This window comes from Hibiscus syriacus, unplaced genomic scaffold (genome assembly GCF_006381635.1).
Source record: "Hibiscus syriacus cultivar Baekdansim isolate YM2019G1 unplaced genomic scaffold, ASM638163v2 tig00111002_pilon, whole genome shotgun sequence".
In the NCBI taxonomy this organism is placed as follows: domain Eukaryota; kingdom Viridiplantae; phylum Streptophyta; class Magnoliopsida; order Malvales; family Malvaceae; genus Hibiscus; species Hibiscus syriacus.
In genome coordinates, this window is record NW_024062948.1 from 1,134,552 (window position 1) to 1,141,536 (window position 6,985).

At 36.3% G+C, this 6,985-nt stretch overlaps 1 pseudogene; it reads left to right on the plus strand.

The window, feature by feature from the left end:
* The first annotated feature begins 379 nt into the window (after positions 1-379).
* LOC120149353 lies at positions 380-6,461 on the plus strand (annotated as a pseudogene).
* The last annotated feature ends 524 nt before the right edge of the window (positions 6,462-6,985 follow it).

Consider the following 6,985-nt stretch of genomic DNA (forward strand, 5'->3'; position numbering starts at 1 on the left):
AATCTTGCTTGACGAGCTTTACGATTTGGTGTATCTTAATTCTTTTGTTCAGTTTTGTTCCGAGATTAACGTTAATGGTGTAAAAACCATTTGTTTTCACTTTGATTAATAAGTTTTGGGTTCTTTTTTCTTTATAGGACCCCAATCTTGTATTGGTGGGAGAAGCTTTTAATGAGTTTTAAAATAAATAAATAAATTTAATTTGACCTTTATTTATTTGTAGTAATTATTAACAAAACAAAACTCTGAAAAGGAAGGAAAAAACAAACTTATATAGCTTATAGAGGGAAGCAAAGCTGAAGGATTGTTGGTTTGGTTGGTATCGGCCAGTTTCTCATATCTGTTACCCCGGACCATCATTTTTCAATCGTCATTAGCCATGGCGATCACGTTCCCTATTTTTGTTTTCTTAATTTTCTCTTCTCTAGCCCCTATCCCTTCTCTTTACGAAGATCAAGTAAGCCTCACCGATTGATACTTATTATTTAATCTCTCTTTTTCATTAAAAACATCTTATTTTCTTTGTTTTTGTTATCATTCTAATAAATTGTTTTTATGTCAGGCATCAGCAGTACATCGGGAAACTGAAGCAAGCAGTGTTCAACACCCATAAAACGAGTCGTAGTATCCACTGAACTTAACGTCATAGCCACGCTGATCTTCGTCTTCCGTTTATTGTATTTTTGAAGAAGAAGAAAAATCGTCTTCCGTTTTTGTTTCATATACTTCTAAATTCATTTTGGATTCCTGGCTGGTTGTTTATTAGTTTGGACACATGTGCTTGGGTCTAATGATGCTGTTGATGGTATTGATATTGCTCTCGGAAAATGTAAGTATGCCCATTCCACTTTTGGTCTGAGAAAATTCTTTTTCAAATTTGTTGGATTAAATGTGGGTTTCTCCTGTTCTTTCAGTAATGGAAGTTTATTGAGTTCTTGCTTTGATATCTGATTAAGTTTTGAATAAATTTCATTGATTCAGTTGTCATTACTCTTTCACCGGAAGGAAGAGTTTTAAGAGCATGGAACCTTCCTGATGGACAGATGGTGTGGGAATCTTCACTTCATGGTCCAAAGCACTCAAAATCATTGTTATTAATGGTTAGAATCAGAACTTCTATTTTCCAGAATCTTTCCAATTAACATTATGTTGGCTTCTATTTTCTTGACAGTCTTTTTCTGTGGAACATGGGACCTTCCAATGCTATATTCTGTTGTACAATTAAGTTTATTCTCATGAGATTTTCATTCTAAAAAGAATTTAGTTGTATGGTAGCACATACAAAAGAACTAGGCTAGTTTATGTAAAAAAGTATGCTTTCTTGAACATTAAAGTATTGTTGAAGTTGAGTTTTATCTTCCAGAAATCTTCTGGTTCTTGATTTTGACCGGACTTAAAAGCTTTATTTTTTGAATTAGTTATAAATTATTTACTCCATTCTCTGATTCACCATATTGATATTTTGCAGACAAATTTGATAATTGAAAGGAATAATGTAGTAGTCATTTTCAGCAATGGCCGCCTCCATGCTGTTTCTTGCATAGATGGTGAGGTTCTATGGAACAAGGATTTTGAAGCAGAGAGGTTAGTCCAAATCAAAAGTTCTAAATTTCAACAGCTTCCCCTTCCACTCACCCCCTTTGAAATAACATGCCATTGATGTACTATATTGCCATGATACTTTCAGCCTCGAGGTTCAGCAGGTAATTCAGCCACCTGGCAGTAATTTTGTATACATAGTAGGACTTGGTGCATCATCCCAGTTTAAGATGTATCCAATCAATGCCACGAATGGGAAGTTGCTGAAGCATGAACGTGCAGCCTTCTCTGGCGGGTTTTCGGGACAAGTTTCACTGGTTTCTAGTGAGACACTTGTGACTTTAGATTCCACTGGGTTAGCTTTGCTAACAATAAGTTTTCATGAGGGAAAAATTAGTACTCAACATACACCTATTTCGAGTCTTGTTGAGGATTCTCCAGGACCTGCAGTCTATTTGCAATTAGAATGAATGCAGTTACTATATTTATTAGTGATAGGTAAAGGCATGTTGGAAGTGGTGGAAAAAGCTGATCGTGAAACAGCTGTTGGCGATGCTCTCTCAATATCTGAGGGCCAACAAGAATTTGCACTGGTTCAACATGCAGGCAGCGATATTCATCTCACAGTCAAGCTTCTGCATGTTTGGGATGGTGATTTACTTAAAGAAAGCATTAAAATGGACCAGCAAAGGGGGCTCGTCCACAAGGTTTTCATAAATAATTATGTCCGAACAGAGAGGTCTCACGGATTTTGGGCATTGATTGTGATGGAAGATCATTCATTGCTGTTACTACAACAAGGTACAATGGTCTGGAACAGGGAAGATGGTATGGCTTCAATAATTGATGTAACTACTTCATAACTCCCAGTGGAAAGGGCTGGTGTATCGGTTGCCAAAGTTGAGCTCAACCTGTTTGAATGGCTTAAGGTATTGAACACGAATCCTTTAAGTTGATTTCAAGAATTGTTTTCATTGAAAAGCACATTTGATGTTCACGTTTGAACTGAAGGCAACTCTAGACTGGAAAGCATGCAACTCCTTCCATTGCTTTTAACTAGTTAACAGATACCGGTTATTAGTTTTGTTTCTGATATATGTAGAAGTATCATATTTATGTTGCCTTTCATGTGATTCTGAAATGATAAAGATAGTGGATAAACATGCCCGAAGATACTAATTTGAATACTAATTCGTTATGTTGTTTTTAGAAAGGACTTCCTACTGTTAAAGCATCCTATATTCATTATTTGAAAGCTGTCTTGAAGGTGCATTTTAGTTGATTAAATCCGCTCTGTTAATGTGGTTTTGACAAGGTGATGTTTTTCTTAAGGGACACATGCTAAAACTGAAGGGTACACTGATGCTTGCTAGTCCTGGGATATAGCGGCGATACAATATAAGAGGTTAAAAAGTTCAGAGAAGAGCAAAATGACCCGAAACCACAATGGCTTCCGGAAGTTGATCATAGTATTAACAAGGGCAGGGAAGCTTTTTGCCTTGCATACCGGAGATGGACGCATTGTCTGGTCTCGCTTGCTACAGTCTCTAAGCAAGTCAGAAGCCTGTCAACACCCAATAGGACTTGTGTCCGTGGCTGGTTCCCCATCATCATGCTTTGGATGAAAATCCAATTGTTCTTGTAGCTGGTAGGTGCTTTCCAAGTTCAGATGCACTAGGTGTACTTTCTTTTGTTGATTCAAATACGGAAAAGGAGGTTAGTTCGTCAAATCTTAATCACTCCATTGTACGAGTTATTCCACTACCATTTAATGATTCAACAGAGCAATGACTCCATCTGCTAATCGATGCTGATATGAAAGCACATGTGTACCCCAAAACTCCTGAGGCTATTGGTATTGTCCTACGAGAGTTTTTAAACATATACTGGTACTAAGTTGAGGACGATAATGGCATCATCAAAGGGTATGCTTTGAAGAGCAAGTGCAATGGCAATGTGGCTGATAAGTTCTGCTTTGATGCTAGGGAAATGTGGTCTATTGTGTTGCCCTCAGAATCATAGAAGATCATTGCAACTGTCACTAGAAAATCGAACAAGGTAAACCGTGTATAATTTTTTATGATTTTATTGTGCTTTAGTATCATGTGGTTAAAGGTCTTAAGGTGAAAGATGGCTTACTACCGCTTGTGCATGTTCTTCTGTATTATTTGAATGTCTATTGGTGTGGTGTGGTGAATGCTGCCTGCACCTATAATCAAATTGAATGCTTGCAGGCGGTTCATATCAAGCTAAGCTTATAGCTGCAGACCAGGATGCCATGTATAAATATATATCAAGAAATCTACTTTTTGTGGCAACTGTTGCACCCAAGGCCAGTGGCGAAATTGGATCCGTTACACCAGAGGAATCATGGTTGGTTATATACCTTATCGACACTGTAACGGGTCGTGTATTGCACCGCATGCTCATCATGGTTCACAGGGCCCTGTAGAAACTGTAAGTTCACATTTGTGGTGTCACAAGCAGCTACTGGGAAGGAAGTAATTGATGATGTTCTTTTGTTTCTTGTAGGTTTTTAGTGAGAACTGGGTTTCAACCTAAGAGCACACAGATATGAGATGTCCGTCATCAAAATTTTATGACCAGTCTCTCGGGCTGTAAGCGGACGAACTTGAATCACTTACCTTGAACTTGCATGTACCTTCAGTTCAGTTAAATTTATCATTTCCAACATAAAACTATCCACAGCAGGGATTCAAATCGCGGTCGTGATTGCATTTTCAGTCATGTCGCGTTTACCGTGATTGCGGCCATATCGAGTATATCGGAAGGCAGCGCTACCGCTATTTCACGAGCACTATTGTGGCCATAGCAGGCGCTATCAGGGTTTAAAATAGTGGGACGAAAATGCAATAGCGTCCGCTATTTTGCGGTAGCGCCGCCGTCCGAAACCGAAATCCGGGAAAATAATGGTGGGCAGCAGATTCACACAAAAATCGGTCGATCGCATCCGCAATCTTACGAGTAACGGTGAATAGCACCGATAACGGTACGCTATTACCGTTATCTTCCATTAATAACGGTGGCCGACGATCGAGAGACTTGGAGCATCCATGGTGAGCGCCGTTTGTGAGATGGAGAGGGAGAGAAATAGAAGAGATGAAGTACACGGGGTATTGTTTTAGGTTATATTAATTTACTTTTGAATTAATTTCATTTAAGTCTCCCATCTTTAGCCGCATATTTGTATTTTTGTCATTGAGTTTAGACTATTATGAATTTTATTATGGATAATAGGGTCTGATCATGATAATTTACTTTATTGTTTTGCTGAAGTGTTTATTAAGAAGTTTTAAGATTAATACTTCTTAGGTCCCTAACATTTATGCTCATTTTTATGAAATAATCACCCCTTCCTCATTTTTTAATTATTTTGAATATGATGCTCTAGTTTCATTAGTTTTATCTTAATCACTCATTTATATTTTTTATTTTCAAAAAAGTTGTGATATTCTTATTTTCTTTTAATTTGGTCATTGTTTTTTTATAATCTACTCACTGTTATTATTTTATTTTGATCTCTATGCTTTACTTTATTATATTTTAGTCCTTTTAATTCTATATTTTAATATTCTGAACTATTTTATTTTAGGCATTATATTCTGATATTTTAAAATAAATAAATACCCTACTTAGAAAAGCCTAAAAAATCAAATAATCTACATTCTTTACGTTTTTGTTTTGTTTTGTTTTCTTTGTTAAACTATATTATATATATATATATATATATATATGTCAATTTCGCTTAGAAAACATTTTAAAAATCATTAAAATGATTCATTATAATTATAATTATTTTTATTATGTTTTAAGATAAGTTGTGTAAAATTTAAAAAAAAATCACGACCGCGACACCCACAGTAAATGCGATGGCATCCGTTATGTCCGCAACCGTGATAAACGCGACGCGACCGAAAACGTGACCGTGAACGTTATTTAAAACCCTGGGCGCTATTATAGGTATAGTGGGTATATCGGAAGGCAGCGCTATCACAGTTGCTGACTGCTATTTAAAACCCTGATCCACAAGACAATAAAGATGTTTGGAAGCTTGTAGTTGGAAAGCACAAGAGGTTGTAACGAAATCACAACCCTACTACACCCATTCTTTGAAAGATATAGCAGTGACTTCAAAGCATCTTCTCATCGGCACGATTGGTGATCAGGTTTGTCAAAATGTTCAGATATTTCGTTTTATAGAGTTAATAGTTGTGCTGTTCTCAATAAAGGTAGGGAATGAATTAACCATATTTCTACAGATTTTCGCAATGGATAAACGATTCCTGGATCCTCGTCGATCAGTTAACCCCACACAAGCAGAGAGAGAAGAAGGAATAATAGCACTACCAGATTCATTGCCAATCATACCTCAGGTCAGTTGCCCATTTGTGTGTGTGTGGATGTAGTTGGCAATGACACTGTTCTATTGATATGCCTCTGTACTAAGCATGCAACCTAACATTGTTAAACATGAAGCAGCACTCACAAGAATGATGCAAACATAGAACAAATGGACGAATTTGTCAAAAAAATTATAGAAATATAAAACATGTTAAAGACGTTTATGGAACAGAAAAATATATGAATACAGTACGGATACACAACTGAGCATGTCTCTTTGATTGGTGATTTGTTTACAGTCCTATATTACACATAACCTTTGAGTGTAAGGTCCTCAAGGTTTAATAACTGTGCAGGCGAAACTACAATCAACAACCCTTGTGTTTGCACATGGATTGGACCTGTTTTTCACTCATTTTGCACCTACAAGGACCTATGATTCCCTCACTGAAGATTTCGGTTATGCCTTTCTTCTCATTACAATCGTGGCGCTCGTAGCCGTAATCTTTGTTACCTGGGTTTTGTCTCAGAGGAAAGAACAACAGGACATATGGAGATAAAAAGCCCCTCCCCTCTTTTTGGATTTACAGATGATTTATGATCTTATTAGTATTTTTATCTGGAATAAGAAATGTATGGTCATCCTTTCACGATTTTAGTATTTTTATTATATATTTACTGGTATTAGTTACTTGTAATAACATTCAGTATATCTATAATCAAGACCAACAACTTAAAGGAGCAAATTAGTTTGCCAGAACATTGAGACCTGTTGAATTCAATAAGCCAAAGTTCCAAATTCCAGAAAATAAAAACCTTTACAATTAAAAAGAAAACTACATTTGTGTGTGTGTGTATATATATCACAATAACATTAATATTTCATACGAATAACAAAAGAGAAAACTAAAAAAACATATAAATACATATATATTGACGAAAGAAGCATACAAATTTGCAAGTTAACATGTGAGGTCTTGCATGATTAGTTTTTGGTGATTTAATTTTGGACATGTGATTGTGAATAAGGTCTCCAAATAGTTTAGCCTCTGGTAGGAAGAGTTCCTGGAACTGTTTTCATTTC